This window comes from Perognathus longimembris, chromosome 1 (genome assembly GCF_023159225.1).
Source record: "Perognathus longimembris pacificus isolate PPM17 chromosome 1, ASM2315922v1, whole genome shotgun sequence".
NCBI classification, from domain to species: domain Eukaryota; kingdom Metazoa; phylum Chordata; class Mammalia; order Rodentia; family Heteromyidae; genus Perognathus; species Perognathus longimembris.
In genome coordinates this window covers 66,614,844-66,632,226 of record NC_063161.1, presented here as the reverse complement: position 1 = coordinate 66,632,226, position 17,383 = coordinate 66,614,844, and the positions used below count along the sequence as shown (strand labels likewise).

The following is a 17,383-nucleotide window of genomic DNA, read 5'->3' as shown; positions in this document are numbered from 1 at the left end:
AAGGAAGGAGGGGAATGGTTTCAGCTTGGTCATGGGGACCTGGGAGTGCAAACTATCCAAGGGACTTTCCAGGAGATGAGGTGTGTCCCTGAGGGTCCTGCTGCCAGCCTAGGGAAGGAGGGAGGAAGTCCTGTAGAAAGGTCTGGAGACTGTACTAGAAAGGCTGCAATCTGGTTGTGAAGCTCACATGGCTAGAGACCCCCTCCCCCATGCACCACTGCCCCACGGACTTGGAAAGAGCTTTCAATTGACTTATTTTTTATTTATTTATTTACTTATTTTTAAAATTAAATTTTATTGATAAGGTGATGTACAGAGAGGGTACAGTTACATAATAAGGTAGTGAGTACATTTCTTGTCATATTTGTTACACCCTCCTTCATTTTTCTTTCCCTTGCCTAGTTCAGATAAGCTTATATACAATATCCAGTGTACCAGAATCATATACAGTGACCACAGGGGGTACGTCAAAGGAAATTCACCTAGTACATTAAACATAATGACAACAGTAAAATTCTCCTGTTTCCATCTCTTGGAGTTCATTTTGCTCAGCCTCATCTTATATAATCATATGTATGTAGATGTTGAGCTATTGTGCTCCTGGCAGGTCTATCCTAGATCTTTTTACGTTTATTTAGTAATTGTTTGGTTTTAGAGACATGATGTAAAGTCGCTGACCAAAATATGTAGAAATACCATTTGAAAAGAAGTTTATTTTACAGACATGATCTCTACTGCTCTCCCCTCCCCCTCCAACAACCCCGTATCAGGGAGACCATGTGCCTTTGTCCTCTGTGCTGTAGGCTTGTCTTGCTCAACATTATTCGTTCAAGATCTGACATTTCCCTGTGAATGCCATTATTTTATCATGTCTTTTGTTTTTGCCATTAAGATTACCTTTAAGTACACATTAAACAAGAGATTGATTATCTAAAATCAAATGTAACACTTTTGAAAGAGACATATTCTAAAATAACTGATTTCAATGACAAATTAAAAATTTACTGAGTAGTCTGATTTCTAAGTTTATCTTGCTGTTAATTTCATTAAACATATTGACTATTTTTTCAGTAGGCAGACAATTATGTTTAGAGACAATATTTTTTGTTGATTATTCAGTAGAATTCATTATGTTACCTAATATGCACAGAATGGACTTTTCTATGAAATTATGTAGGATGTCATGTTATCTTCTCCATATTAATAATTAAGTTTTATTATGTAGTTGCCATATGTATGTGTGCATGTGTGCTTTCAGTTATCAGAATAGAGCCTAAAGTTTAAAGATGTTAAATGATTCAGTCAAGTCACAAAAGTAGCAATGAGGATGCTTCAAAAATTCTTGACATCTAAAATAATTTGTATCTAAGTCTGTGTAAATGAAACATGTGGTCCTGGCCCCACAGTTGTCCAGATCTTTGTCCCAGGAGGCTTTTTTTTTTTTAACTGAAGAGACTATTTATTGTTACTAATGTTAGTAGTACATTAGTTGTGACATTTATACACATGCAAACAATGTATCCTGATCAACATCTTCCTCTCTTATTCTCCTCCCTGCTCTCTCAAAGCCATTTCAACAAGTACATTGTATTTTCATACGTGCAAGTAAACTTTATGAACAATATTCTTTGTTAGCGCTCTCTACTCTGGTTGATGCTCACCACACAATCTGAGCCTGTTTTAAGAGTTCTTTTTTAAAAAATGGATTTACACTCACAAGGCTTTTGCCCTGTTTGGGTTCTCCAATGCAAACTGAGTTTTCTTCCAGGTGAAAGACATTCCACATCTATTACATTCCTAACGTTTCTCACATGTGTGAATTCTCTTAGGCCTGCTAAAGTATGAATTTTGGTTGAAAGACTATATTTACAAGGTTTCTCACCTGTGTGAAGTCTATTATTCATGTCAAGGTCTGTCCACATTTGTTGTATTCATAAGGTTTCTCTCCTGTGTGTTCTCTGATGAACATGAAGGTCTGTCCGACTTCTGGGTGAAAGAATTTCCTCATTTGTTACATTTGAACTTGCCGCTTTTTGCGGCAGCATGGAAAATCTGAACTGCCTGGTCCCTCATTCCTCCTCCAGGCTGGGAATCGGCTGAAATGATCCCAGGGTATTGCAGACACCGGAAATCTAGGCCATACCAGTAATGATAATATTCTCCCGTGAGCTCTGCGTGCACCTTGGACACGCCATAGATGGTCCTGGGTCTCTGAATACAGAGGTCTGGGGTTGGGTTCAGGGGAGAGGTAGGTCCAAACGCCCCAATTGTACTGGGCACAAACAATCATAGATTGTGTTCTGCTGCCACGTCTAGAATGTTATGCAATCCAGTTATATTCACAGCCCTGGCCAGGGACATGTTGGCTTCTCCCACAGCGCTGAGTAAGGCGCTGTAGTGCAATAGCCAGGTGAAGCGGTTGTTGACCACGATCTCACGAAGGTGCTTGTAGTCCAAGATGTCGGCGTAGACAAACGGGCCACTGTGGAAAACCTGAGCAGGGGGTTTCTTTATGTCTGATAAAATCATATTGTCCTTCCCAAATCATCTCCTGAGGAGGTTGGCAAGCCCCATTCCCAGCTGGCCGAGACCCCCTGTAATCAAGACCCGTGGAAGGTCTGCTTCAGAGAAAGAGGTGGAGTGGAAGCTGGCACCTGCTGGAATTTGCCAGGGGGAGATACCCAGAAACCAGGAGGGCAGGACAGTGCTCAGGCCTGGACAGGCCGGGCACAGACACAACATCCTCAAGATCTGCATTTGCTCCTCAGATGTCCTGCAGTGCACCCAGCCACGGGGACACAGAGCCAGGACCAGGAGCCCAGGCATGGGAGCTGGGATGTGGGATGAGGTTTGTTTTCATGAGTTCCAGTCATAGGTTTGAACTTGAGGTGTTTTCCTAATGGCTACAGCTCTATTACTTTCGGCTTACTGGTGGTTAGAGATGAAAGTCTCATGGACTTACCTACCCAGGCTGGTTTGCACCAGGATCCTCAGATTTCAAACCTTTGTTTAATACTCTCGGTTTCCCATGGGACACTTATCTCCTGAATTGAGTAGATAGGCCATTACAAGACAGAGGATCTGAACTGGAAAAGAGAGAGAGAGAGAGGGAGAGGGGGGAGAGAGACAGGGGCAGAGAGAGGGAGAGCTATTTACTTATTTGCCAGTTCTAGGACAAACTCAGGGCCTGAGCACTGTCCCTGGCTTCTTTTTGCTCAAGGCTAGCACTCTGCCACTTGAGCCTCAGCGCCCCTTCTGGCTTTTTCTATATATGTGGTGCTGAGGAATCGAACCCAGGGCTTCATGTATACGAGGCAAGCACTCTACCACTAGGCCATATTCCCAGCCTCAGCACTATTTTTTTTTAAAGTCTTATACTTTGAGTCCTGCTGGATCCCTTACACAGCTACACAAGAAGCCACATCCACCCAGAACAAGCACTCTATTCAACCATGCCGAGTTACACGGCAGCTCACTGGCACTCACATGCCCCTTGCACCTGGCTTGCTGCAGTCTGCCTGTTGCCAGAGTGGCAGGCGTCAGGTCCAGACTCCTCAGTTTCATACGTGTCAGATCCATCTACTTGTTCCAATAAGCCGAATAAAGAAACAAGTAAAATATGCCAACTAAAAAGACAAGTAGTACTGGAGGTCACAGAAGGGAGAGTGCATTAATTTGTCAAGGGCAGGCTCAGGGGAAAGGACATTTCAACCTATCTTCTTCAGAGGTCTGTTTTAGGTTTAAATAAGAGGAAGAATTGGGTGTTGGTGGCTCACACCAGTAATCCTAGGTATTCTGGAGGCTGAGATCTGAGGATCAAAATTTGAAGCCAGTTGGGGCAGACAAATGCTTAGAGACTCTTCTATCCAATTAACCAGCAAAACACTAGAAATCCCAGGCACCAGTGGCTCACACCTGTAATCCTAGCTACTCAGAAAGCTGAGATGTGAGGATCACAGTTTGAAGCCAGCCCAGGAAGGAAAATCTGTAAGACTAATATCCAATAAATCATGAAAAGGCTGGGAGTGGAGGGCTGGGAATATGGCCTAGTGGCAAGAGTGCTTGCCTCCTATACATGAAGCTCAGGGTTCGATTCCCCAGCACCACATATATGGAAAATGGCCAGAGGGGGCGCTGTGGCTCAGGTGGCAGAGTGCTAGCCTTGAGCCGGAAGAAGCCAGAGACAGTGCTCAGGCCCTGAGTCCAAGGCCCAGCGACTGGCCAAAAAAAAAAAAAAAAAAAAAAAGCTGGGAGTGGAGCTGTGGCTTGAGTGGTAGAGCACTAGCCTTGAGCAAAAATTGTCAAGGGCAGTGCCCACGCCCCTAGTTCAAGCCACAGGACTGGCACTAAATAACTGGAAGTGGAGGTGTGACTCAAGTGGTACAGCACAAGCCTTGAGCCTACCAGCCAACTGAGAGTCTGAGTTCAGGACCTAGTACTGGCACAAAAAAAAGAGGAATAGTAGGGGAAGAAGGAGAAGCATGCACAATAAACAACTGCAGTTACAGGTGTGTTCTGATGGCCGCAGATACTGGTAACTTGTTTGCCAATTGTTTCACAATTGGTCAGGGCTTTGTTATTAAGAGTTATTGCTAGCCAGGCACTGGTAGCTCTTGCCTGTAATCCTAGCTACTCAACAGGCTGAGCCCTGAGGATCAGCCAGCCCAGGCAGGAAAGTCTGAGACGCTTATCTCCAATTAACCAGTAAAAAGGTAGAAAGTTGAACTGTGTCTGAAGTGGTAGAGGAATAGCCTTGAATAAAAAGAAGCTAAGGGACAGCGCCCACACAATGAGTTCAAGCCCCAGTACACAGCATGTACACATGTACATGTACACACACACACACACACACACACACACACACACACACACAGAGCGCAGTTTAAGAACCTGCTACAAAGCCAGAACCTGTGGCTCACACCTGAACTCCTAGGTCCTCAACAGGCTGAGATCTGAGGATTGAGGTTTGATGTCAGCGACGGGCAGGAAAGTCTGTGAGACTTTTAGCTCCAGTTAACCACCAGAAAACCAGACATGGAACTGTGCCTTTAACTGACAAAGTGCTAGCCTGAGAAAAATCTCTGGGACGGTGCCAGACCCTAAGTTCAAGCCTCACAAGGAACCCCCTCTCCACTTCCACTTCCCAGAAGGAGCTTGCTACAAGGCTCCAGGCCTCGGTTCTCATTGTGGGTAGTGTGCAGGCAGCCTAGGGTGATCCCCCTCCCCAGGGCGCTGGGAAACAACTGCTGCACAGGTGATGGGTGTCAGTTCTCGCTTAGGTTACACCAAAGCTGGGGTTCTCTGGAACCCCTCTTTACGGTTCTCGGTTGTCCTGGGAGAAGAGCCACACCACAAGATCTAATCCACACCATCTACTATTTGTAGGGGGTTAGGGCGCGGGTGCCTCCCGCCACTGCGCGCAGCCTCCCAGACCGGACCGCCCCCATCGCCTGGCAGCGCCCAGCGGAGCCCGATCTTGGACCCGGGAGAACATTCAGCCCCGGTCCTTTGAAGCTGAGACGATTTGGGGCAGTTGATTAGACAACCATAAACACTGGCACCTGTGGAGCCCGCCGCCCGCACACCACGCTCTGAATCCTGCCCCGTCGGCGTCATTGGCCGGCTGTCGCGTCCCGCACCTCCGCGGTCACTCACGAAGAAAGGGAAGAGATCTTCGCTTGGAGACCTGCAGGGCTTCCACGTTCCCATTCAGGGTCCAGTGGTCCCCAAAGCGGCTGCCATAAGGAATCCCCGCTACTTGCCTCCGCCCCGCCCCTGCGCGCAGGCCACGCCCCTCCCCGGCGTGCCTCCATCACGCCCTGCGCCGGTGGCGCGTGCGCACTGGTCCTCGCAGGCGCGCGCGGGAGCACAGCCCTCCGGACTCGGGAGCTGGTCGGGTGGAGTCTTTGCGTAAGCTCGGGCCACGCGGCTACATCTTTTCTCAATGAAAAGGGGGCAGGGCGGGCTTCCGGGGTGGGGTTGCACCACCCGGACGCAGGTCCTCCCTTTTGACGGCCGCACAGTCCCGCAGTTCCCGCGAAGATAAAAAGGGGTGAGGAAAAAAAGAAAAAGCAAAGACCGACAGTAAACAAAATCCGCAGCCAACCCCAGTGCCTCAGCCAGGCCACCCTACCTGACCCCAGGGCGCAGCCCTCCCCACCGCTCGTCGTGGGACGCCCACGACCCACGGCAGCTGTGTCTAGAGCACGAAGGCAGGGCCGCACCGTGAGCCCGGACACCGCCACCCAGCCAGCCACAGGCTGGGGTCCGCGCACCCGCGGGTACAGACAGCACGACGGGGTCGCGGGCGGGACGCGCGTCTCCGGCCAGCCACCGAAACAAGACCGAAGCCGGGCCGCGGCTTGATGGATAGGAGAGACCTGGAAGGACAGGGGCACACGGGTGGTGCTCGGCTCCCCTCTGCGGCTCACGGAGAGGCAGAGCCGCCTGCCGGCTGCCTGGGGGCCGGGAGACCTGCTCCACCAGGGCTCTGGGTCCTTTCACCCCTGGATCTGCAGGAAGCTGTTTTCCTGTGAGGTTCTGTGATTCAATTCTGTACAGCCCCAGGCACTACAGGGTCGGGAATGAAGTTGATGTTTTTGCCCTGCTCTGTGTGTGTGTGTGTATACACGTATACGTGTGTACGAGTGTGTATGGTCAGCAGGACCCCAAGAAGGATTTTTTTTAATAGTGCTAGCCGTGGGGCTTGAATTTAGGGCCTAGGAACTATCCCTTAACTTTTTCCTCTCAAGCGTGGCACTGTACTTGAACCATATTGCTGGTCTTTTGCTGGTTAGAATTAAGAATCTCAATTTTGTCTACTCACTCCATTTGAGCCTCTTGAGTAGCAAGGATTACCACAGAAGCCAGATTTAGAGGTTTTTAACCTGTTCCAGGTTAATGCTGTGGAAACCACCTGCTCACATCTGGAGAATAGATGAGCTGCAGTGAAATCTCCGTGCTTTTGTTCTGGCTGGTCTCTCTCTCCTCTCTTCTCTCCTTCCTGCCATCCTGGGGCTTCAACTGTGGGCCCAAGTGCTGTCCCTGAGCTGCTTTTGCTTAAGAATAGCGCTCTAGCACTTAAGCCACAACACTATTTCCAGCTTTTTCTGTGATTAATTAGAGGCTCACCTACTTTCCTGCCTGAGCTGGCTTCAAGCTTGGATCTTCAGATCTCAGCCTCCTGAGTAACTAGGATTACAGGTATGAGCGAGCCACTGGTGTCCAGCTATTTAAAAACTTTTTTTTGCCAGTCCTGGGCCTTAGACTCAAGGCCTGCACTCTGCCACTTGAGCCACAGTGCCACTTCTGGCCGTTTTCTATATATGTGGTGCTGGGGAATCGAACCCAGGGCTTCATGTATACAAGGCGAGCAGTCTTGCCACTAGGCCATATTCCCAGCCCTTAAAAACCTTAAAAAAAAAATTTGTACCGTTTCTGGGGTTCCACCTCAGCTGAAGTTGAGCTTTCATGCTCAAGGCTTGTGAGCCACAGCTCCACTTCTGACTTTTTTTTGCAGTTAATTGGAGACAAGAGTCTGGACTTTTCTAAAGCTCAGGCTGACTCTGAACTGTGATTGTCAGATCTCAGCCTCCTCAGTAGCTAGGATTACAGATATGAGCCACAAATGCCTAGCTATTTCAATATTTTTTACTCTCAACAATATGAAAAATTGCCACAATCTGTAAATTAGGGTATAATCAATGGGTGGACAAGACCTTGATAGATCAGGCTGGCTATCAGGATCCTACTGGGTGCTGGGATTACAGATGTATACCACCAAGACTTGCATAATTCAAATGTTAAGGCTGGGAGTGATGTGATCCCAGGTAGCAGTAAGGAAGCTTCTCCAACAGAGGCAGGCCCAGGCAAGGGCACAAGACTCTTAGCTAAAAACAGACTAAAGCAAAGAGCGTTGGGGTATGGCTTATGTGGTAGGATGCTTGCTAGGCCCTGAATTCCAGCTCCTTATACAATTTTGTTTTCTCAAAAAAGCTTGAAGTAGAGCTGTGGCTCAACTGGTAGAGCACCAGCTTTGAGCAAAAGAAGTTCAGGAACAGCACCTAGTCCTGGAGTTTAAGCCCTAGGATGGGCACAAAAAAAAAAAAAAAAAAAAAAAAAAAAACCCAAACCCTAAAAGATCCAGGTTCAGATGGCTCACACCTATAGTCCTAGCTAGTCAGGAGGCTGAGATCTGAGGATCATAGTCCCAAGCCAGCCAGGACAGGAAAGTCTGTGAAACTCTAATCTCTAATTAACCACCAGAAAACTGGAAGCTCAAGATGGAAGAGCACTAGCCTTGAGCAAAAATTGCTCAGGGATAGCACCTACAACCTCTTAGTACAAGGACCATGATCAACCAAAAAAAGAAAAAAGGTTTATTTTTTTCAATGACTGACTTCAGTTTTCATAACCGGAAGTCAGTACTTAATAATTCAAAGGAGCACCTACTTTCAGTCAGCACCTATTATGTCTGAACTTGCCCTCAATTTAAGCCATTTAGAATGCCTTGCCATTTAAAAATAAGTGCTAGTTTTCACTCATAATAACTGATGCAGCATTTAAAACAAAATAAAGATGTTGAGAAGCTGAGTGGTCTTGAAGTGCTGCTAAGCCAGGACTGCACGACTTTTATTTAGGTTATAATGGCAAGAGTTCTCAGCTGTAGAGAGATTTCCATGGAGCAGCAGAGGCCACTGCTCAGGGACAGTGAACACTAAGTGACCAAACCCCTGGGAGACTGCTGTGCTAGCTAGATGCCCATTTGTAGTTTTGCAGTAAGAAATATGCTGTCAGGCACCAGTGGCTCATGCCTGTAATCCTAACTACTCAGGAGGCTGAGATCTGAGGATTGAGGTTGGAAGCCAGGTTGAGTAAGAAAGTCCATGAGACTCTTATCTCCAATTAACAACCAGAAAATCACAAGTGGAGCTGTGGCTCCAAGTAGTAGAATGCTAGCCTTGAGTAAAAAAGCTCAATGACAGTGCCTAGCCCACGAGTTCAAGACTCATGACTAACAACAACAAAAAAGATATATGTAGAGCACACCAGTCTTGAATGAAAAAGCTGAAGGGCAGACCCCAGGCCCTGAGTTCAATATCCAGTACTGGCATACACAGAAAAAGAAGCCAGGTGCTAGTGGCTCATATATTCCAGCTACTCAAGAGGCTGAGATCTCAGAATCATGGTTTGAAACCAGCTTAGGAAGGAAAATCTGTGAGATTCTTAATCTCCAATTAACCACCAAAAAAGCTGGAAGTGGAACTGTGAATAAAGTGAAAGAGCATTAACCTTGAGCCAAAAAGTTCAGGAACAGTACCTAAGCCCTAAGTTCAAGCCTTATTTCTGGCACACAAACACATGCACACAACACAAAGAATAGAGAAAGAAAAGGAAATTCATTAGAAAAGGCATATTTTACCTCATTTTTGGTCATCAAAATAGAGGTTTCAAGTTGGATTTGTTCAGCGAGGTATCTGTGGAAGCTGCTTGTTTGGCTTTGTCGCTGTATTCTGAATGTTAGTGACTAATCCTGTCCCTCTGTCAGATCCCTGACACAGAGTCCACACAGTGGACCCCATTAATGTGTCAGCTGCCTGTGAATTATGGCCATATTTGCCCAGAATATGGTACAAGGCTATCACGTTGTAAAAGCAACTTATTTGAAGCATAACCTCCATGACCCATCTAGATAATAGCAGAACTGATGTATTTTGAGTATTTTACTTTTCTTTCTTTTGTGCTGGTATTGGGGCTTGAATTCAGAACTTCACACTCTTGCTTGGCTTTTTTACTCAAAGCCATTCTACCATTGAGCCACACTCTACTTCTGGCATTTTGGTGGTTCATTGAAGATCAGAGTCTCATGAACTTTCCAGGCTGACTGTAAACCACACCAATCCTCAGATCTCAGCTTCCCAAGTAGCTAGGATTGCAGGTGTGAGCCACTGGTACCTGGCAGGAAGGGCATAATTTAAGGGATAAAGACCATTTCTGCATAAACTGTACAGAAGTACAGTTCTGCTCATGTCACATCATACTGTATTGTCACTTCATCTGTGGAGTTAATTCTCTCTTTTTTTCTTTTTATCATGGGGCTTGAACACAGGTCGTGGGTGCTGTCCTTGAGGTCTTTTACTCAAGGCTAGCACTCTACCAGTGGAGCACAGCTCCACTTCCAGCTTTTTGGTGATTATTTGGAGGTAAGAGTCTCATAGACTTTCCTGCCTGGGCTGGCTTTGAACCATGATCCTCAAATCTCAGCCTCTTAAGTAGCTAGGTTTCCAGGAATGAGTCACTCGTGCCCAGCAAGCTCATCTCCATTTGGAGATCACCTTTTCTTCCTCAGACAACTTCTCTCAATGATTCAAAGTTTTATGTTCAGCTCTCACATTCCAGACCAGAGAGAACTTTTCCTGAACCAGCTCAATATTTTAAAAAGGTTTTAGGGGCTGGGAATGTGGCTTAGTGGTAGAGTGCTTGCCTAGCATGCATGAAGCCCTGGATTTGACTCATCAGTACCACATAAACAGAAAAGGCCAGAAGTGGTGCTGTGGCCCAAGTGGTAGAACACTAGCCTTGAGCAAAAGGAGCTCAGGCAAAAAAAAAAAAAAAAAAAAAAAGGCAAGAAGCCTGTCATCCTAGCTACTCCAGAGACTGACATCTGAGGAGCAGGGTTCAAAATCAGCCTGGGCAGGAAAGTCCCATGAGACTCTCATCTCTAAAAACCACCACAAAACAGAAAGTAGTGCTGTAGCTCAAAATGGTAGAGTGCTAGCTAACCTTGAGCACAAAGAGGCTCAGGAACAATGCCCTGACTTCAAGCCCCATGACCCCCCCCCCCCCCCCCCCACACACACACACACACACACACACGAGATACAGGATATAGCATCTTGGTGGAAAACAAAGACATGATGAATTAAGTGGGTCCTTAGGGCATTGCCCTTCTCCCCAGGGAAGGCTCTGGGAAAATCCCCTTAGGATCCTTCCAGATCAAAGGGGCTGGGTAGAAAAGAAAGGCTAAACCTAAAAAATATGTAGAGGGTATTTTGGGGGCTGAGGTATGTGCCCATAGAGGAAATCAAGTATTTTGATTTTTTTTTCTTTTAATGTGTGTGCTGGTTCTGGGGCTTGAACTCGGCCTAGGCACAGTCCCTGAGCTTCTTTTGCTCAAAGCTCTCTACCATATTAGCCACACCTCTACTGGCTTTTTTTTAAAGTAGTTTATTGGAGATAACTTTTCTGCCCAGGCTGGCTTCAAACTGCGATCCTTGTGCCTCAGCCTCCTGAGTAGCTAGGATGACAGGTGTGAATCACTGGTACCTGGCTTGCCATGTTGGCCTTAAAACTCAGCTGCAATTAATCATGCCCCAGTGTGCCTAGAGGCTATTTGAAGTTGGAATGAGAAGAGAAAGTATGAGCTGCCTGGTGTGCCTAGATCCTGCCAAAATGATACACACTGCCTGGTAATCAGAGTATTCCCTGGTATCAGGCTGTGTTTTGCAGAAAAATACGCAGACCAGAGGGATATTTATAAACTTATCATCAACAAATATTAAGCCAGGTGCAAGTGAATGACGCTTGTAATCCCAGCTATTCAAGAAGCTGAGATCTGAGGATCGAAGTTCAAAGCCAGCCCAAAGAGAGAAATTTGAGCAATTCTTGTCTCCAAAGCACCAGCAAAAACATGGAACTTGGATTTTGTGTGGAAAAACATTTATTGATTCTGCAAATAACTATTTAGGTAAATGTATAATTTAAAATTGTAGCAAATATTCTAGAGGAAAGTAATGAGAATGCATAAGGACAAAGATTTGCCACAAGAGTTTGAACTCAGAGCCTCCCATTGCATGACTAGTGCTTCCCTACATGTGTCAGATCCACAACATAACCTCCTTTAGGTTGGATATTATGAAAGAAAGCTGCTCATTGAGCACTGGTAGCTCACTCCTGGAATCCTAGCTATTCAGGAAGCTGAGATCTTGGAAGCCAATCAAAGGACATCCTTCAGCCTCTTATCTCAAAAAAATCACACACACAAAAACAACAAAAACCTGGAAGTGGGGCTGCAGCTTCAATGGCAGAGCACTAGTGTTGAACACAAAAGCTCAGGGAAATTGCCCAGACGCTGAGTTCAAGCCCAGGACCACCACCAAAAAAGGAAAAGTTCCTCTGGAAAATGGATATGGAAGTGCATACCTCTAATCCAAGCCTTGGGTGGCAGAGGGGACTGAGTTTGAGCCCACTGTAGCATACTGAGGGACTCTCTTACAATTGCAGCCCAGTAGCAGTGGCTCACACCTGTAATTCTAGCTACTTACTAGTGGAACATCTGGAGGATAACATTTCTAAGCCAGCTAGAACAGAAATGTTCTAGAAAACAAAACCCAAAAATCTATACTGGAGGTGTGGCTCCATTGCTCAAGTGGTAGCTGAGTTTTATTGGCTTTTGTGCTCAAGGTTGGTGCTCTACCACTTGAGCCATAGCTCCACTTCTGGCTTTTTGTGATTAATTAAGAATCTCTTTGATTTGTCTGCTGGCTTTGAACTGGGATCCTCAGATTTCAGCCTCCTGGGTAGCAAGAATAACAAGTATAGGGCTGGGGATATGGCCTAGTGGCGAGAGAGCTTGCCTTGTATACATGAGGCCCTGGGTTCGATTCCCCAGCACCACATATACAGAAAATGGCCAGAAGTGGCGCTGTGGCTCAAGTGGCAGAGTGCTAGCCTTGAGCAAAAAGGAAGCCAGGGACAGTGCTCAGGCCCTGAGTCCAAGGCCCAGGACTCGCCAAAAAAAAAAAAAAAAAAAAGACAAGTATAAACCAGGGCGCCAAGCTATCGTTTATTTTTAAGGAAACATTTTCATCTTTCTTAGTTATTATGCTGATGAGAAATTTTCAGTCCCACATATCAACTATATTCTATAGACAGCCCAGGTGGAGGAGTTTAGAGCAATCTAGTGCACATTAGCCTTGCCCCAATACCCTTAAGCAGAAGCCAGTAACAATTAACTTAAATATAGGCATTACTTTTAATAAGCATTTTAATACTGCCACTATCACTTCACTGAATCTTCACATGAATTTTTATCTCTTCAAAGATGGAGAAATAAGAACGGTACTCCTGTGTACTTACCTTATTTCCCACTATTCGTTTTCAGAGCTGAGGATCAAACTCAGGGCCTTGCACATGCTAGGCTAGCACTCTCCTGCTGAGATAAATCCCCAACTTCTTTCTATGGCCCATGTTTTTCTTTTTTTTTTTTAACTTGAAAAGCAACGTTTTCATCTCCAAGATGTTTTATAACTAAAACTATGGCTGGGGATATGTTCCATGTTTTTAATGGTATCCAAATAAATCTTTGCTTACACTTAAAAAAAAATGAAGGGAAAAAGCAAAGGAAAGGGTGACATTGTCCAAAAAAAATGTACTCATTACCTGACTGACAAAATGGCAACCCCTCTGTTCATCATCTTTGCATAACAATTTTTAAATTTTTCTTGTGGTTTTTTTTGCCAGTCTTAGGGCTTGAACTCAGGGCCTGAGCACTGTCCCTGGCTTCTTTTTGCTCAAGGATAGCACTCTACCATTTGAGCCACCGTGCCACTTCTGGCTTTTTCTATATATGTGGTGCTGAGGAACAGAACCCAGGGCTTCATGTATGCAAGGCAAGCACTCTACCACTAGGCCATATTCCTAGCCCCAAGTTTTTAATTTTTAATTAAAAAATAAAAATGAGGTAAAAATAAAATCTGATACCAATGACTTGTGCATGTGATTCTAGCTATTCAGAAGGCTGTGATCTGAGGACTGCAGTTCAAAGGCAGCCCCAAACTGACAAATCAGACAGACTTTTATATCCAGTTCACCAGCAAAGCCAGGAGTGGTGCTGTGGCTCAAGTGGTAGAGCACCTATGTTGAAAATACGAAGTCCAGAGCTCAAGGCCCAGTATCACACACAAAAAGAGAGAGAGAGAGAGAAAGAGAGAGGAGAAACTGGGCCATGAGACATTAAGTAATTTGCAAGATTACAATATCTAAGACTAGGCACTGATGGCTCATGCATGTAATCCTAGCTACTCAGGAGTCTGAGACCTGAGGATCAATGCTTCAAAACCAGCCTAGGTAGGTAAGTCTGAGAGACTCTTATCTCCAATTAACTACCAAAAACTGGAAGTGGAGCTATGGCTTAGAGCACTACCCTTGAATAAAAGAGCTCAGGGATAGTACCCAGGCCCCAAGTTCAAGCCCCACAACCAACAAAATAAAAATGACAATATCTAATATAGTGACATATTCTGAAAAATCTGATGCCAGCATTTCAAGAAAAGCTCTACATGTATGTTTTTCCCTGCAGTTTCATGTCTTTGAGACTGACGTCCATGACCTAGACACAGATATCCCAACACTACCTCTTAGCCAGGAACTTTTAAGTTCAGGCAGGGAAAGGAAGAAAGACTAGGAGAAAAAAATTAAAAAAGTGGGGCTGGGAATGTGGCTTAGTGGTAGTGTGCTTGCCTAGCATGCATGAAGCCCTGGGTTTGATTCCTCAGCACCACGTCAACAGCAAAAGCCACTAGTGGCACTGTGGCTCAAGAGGTAGAGTGCTAGCTTTGAGCAAAAAGAAGCCAGGTGCAGTGCTCAGGCCCTGAGTCCAAGAGCCAAGACTGGTGCTCTACTACTTGGGCTTGTCTTCCAGCCACCTTTTGCACTAGTTATTGTCAAGATAAAGTCTTGCTATTTTTTGAGCAAAGGCAAAAATGAGCTAAATAATCTTTGAATAACATTGAATCCTCAAGAAGATGTGCCACGTTTCTATGGGACACTTTACACCCTTCAAAACACTGTGACACTGAAAAATCAAGAGTAAGGAAAATGATTTTAGATTGGGTGCCAGTGGCTCACACATATAATCCTAGCTACCCAGGAGATTTAGATCGGAGAATGGAGGTTCAAATCCAGGCAGAGCAACAAAGTCTAATGAACTAACAAAAAAGGTGGAAGTAGAGGTGTTTTTCAAGTAGTAGAAAACACTCATCCCTGAAAAGCCAAGTGAGAGGCAGATCAAGTCCCAGTACCAGCACATACACGCATGCTAAAAATCATCTCTAACATATGAAATAGAATCTGTCCTAGGGGCTTCAAAGTTCAAGGTTTTGATTTACCTTGAGAAGCAAAATCCACTTTGTGTGGAGATTCAATGCTGGGTCTCTAGTCGCTTTCTTGAACTCATGTGTTTTCATTTTTCAGAACCAGTTTAACAAGAGCAAAGACTAAGACCAGAGCTGTTGGCAGGCCTGCTGTAAACAAAGCCATTAATGATAATTAACATATTAATTGCAGAAAGTACTTCTTTCAGTTTCTGTTGGCAACAAGTTACTATCTAACAGAAGCAGTGAAGTGCATCCAAACTGTTTCCAGCCTGGCTAGGTGAGGGCTTTAATTTTCAGGCTTAAGCTTTTCCTTATTATAAGTGCCCAAACACAAAACAGGCCACTTAGAATGCAAACCTAAAACTAGAAATGAAACCTTAAGAAAACATCAACCCAGGTAAATAAATCATATGTCGAAATGGAGAAAGTTTGGAGCCTGTGCTCAAGGTTACACTGTGTACATTTCAACGGATGAAAGCAAGTGCATTTAGCAGCCAGCCAGGACTTTTGATCATAGCAAACTTCCAAAGCAAGCTTCCCATCCCTCCTCTTATCCTCTCACTCTTTTCCCTTCTGTCTGTGAATGCTTACTCTATAAAAGTCCATGTGGCCAAGCACTGGTAGTTCACTCCTGTAATCCTAGCTACTCAGGAGGCTGAGATCAGAGAATGGCAGTTCCAAGCCAGCCTGGGCAGAACTCTGTGAGACTCTTATCTCCAATTAACCACCAGAAAACCAGAAGTGGTGCTGCGGCTCAAGTGGTAGAGCCCTAGCCTTGAGCTGAAGAGCTCAGGGACAGTGCCCAGTCCCTGGGTTCAAGCCCCCATGACAGCCCCCTCCCCCCCAAAAAAAAAGTCAGTGTGATACACTGGGATTAGTGTGTGTGTGTGTGTGTTGCAGATACTGGGACTTAAACTTAGGGCCTGTCCTTTAGCACTTCCAGCCATAGCTCCACTTCTGGCTTTTTTGCTGGTTAATTGGAGGTAAAACTCACAAACTTTCCTGCCCAAGCTGGCTTCAAACCAGAATCCTAAGATCTCAGCTTCCTGAGTGGCTGGGTTGCAGGCCTGGCAACTGGTGGTTGGCCTTTCTTGCAGACCTTTGAGAAATACATACTTATGAAAGCTTGGTGGCCGTGCTTATCAGTCCAGACTAGGCAGAAGCACCAGGAGTTTGAGGTCAGCCTGGACCACAGAGTGAGACCCTAGCTCAAACAAAAATTTCAAAAAGGAAGCCAGGAGCTAGTAGCTCATGCCTGTAATCTTAGCTATGGAGGAGGCTGAGATCTGAGGATTGCAGTTTAAAGCCAGTCGGAGCAGGAAAGTTCAAGATACTCTTTTATCTCCAATAAGCTGGTCCAAAAAGCTGGACATGGAGCTGTGGATCAACTGGTAAAGTGCTAGCCTTGAGCAAAAAGAAGCTCAGGAGCAGCACCCAGGTCTGGCAGAAAAATATAACAAAAATAAAAAGGACTGTGTGTGAGTGTGTGTGTATGCACGTGTAGCTCGGTGGTAGAATACTTGCCTACCATTAGAAAGACTGAGGGTTTGATCCCCAGTACTGAAAAGGAGAGGAGGAAAAGGAAAAAAGATGGGGGCTGGGAATATGGCCTAATTCTAAAGTGCTTGGCTCGTATACATGAAGCCCTGGGTTCGATTCCTCAGCACCACATATATAGAAAAAGCCGGAAGTGGCACTGTGGCTCAAGTAGCAAATTGCTAGCCTTGAGCAAAAAGAAGCCCAGGGACAGAGCTCAGACCCTGAGTTCAAGCCCAAGGACTGGCAAAAAAAAACAAAAAAAAAAACCAAACAAAACAAAAAGAGAAGTGCTTAGTGCTAGTGGCTCACGCCTGTAATCCCAGTTACTCAAGGGGCTGAGATCTGAGGACCACAATTCAAAGCCAGTCTGGGCAGGAAAGTCCCTGAGACTCTTATCTGCAATTAACCACCAGAAAACTGGAAGTGGTGCTGTGGCTCAAGAGGTAGAGGCTAGCATTGAGCTGAAAACAAAACAAAAACTCAGATACTAAAATATTTTTTCACTTGGGCTGTTTAATAGCAAATTTTTTTTTTTTTTTGGTCAGTCATGGGGCTTGAACTCAAGGGCCTAGGTGCTGTTCCTGAGCTTTTTTGCTCAAGACTGGTGTTCTACCACTTTGAGCCAAGGTCTATTTCCAGTTTTCTGATGGTTAATTGGAGTTAAGAGTCTCCTGGACTTTTCTTTCTGG

The 17,383-nt window shown here is 45.4% G+C and overlaps 1 pseudogene; it reads right to left on the bottom strand.

The window, feature by feature from the left end:
* Window positions 1-2,004: 2,004 nt before the first annotated feature.
* LOC125349727 lies at window positions 2,005-2,743 on the bottom strand (annotated as a pseudogene).
* Window positions 2,744-17,383: the final 14,640 nt, after the last annotated feature.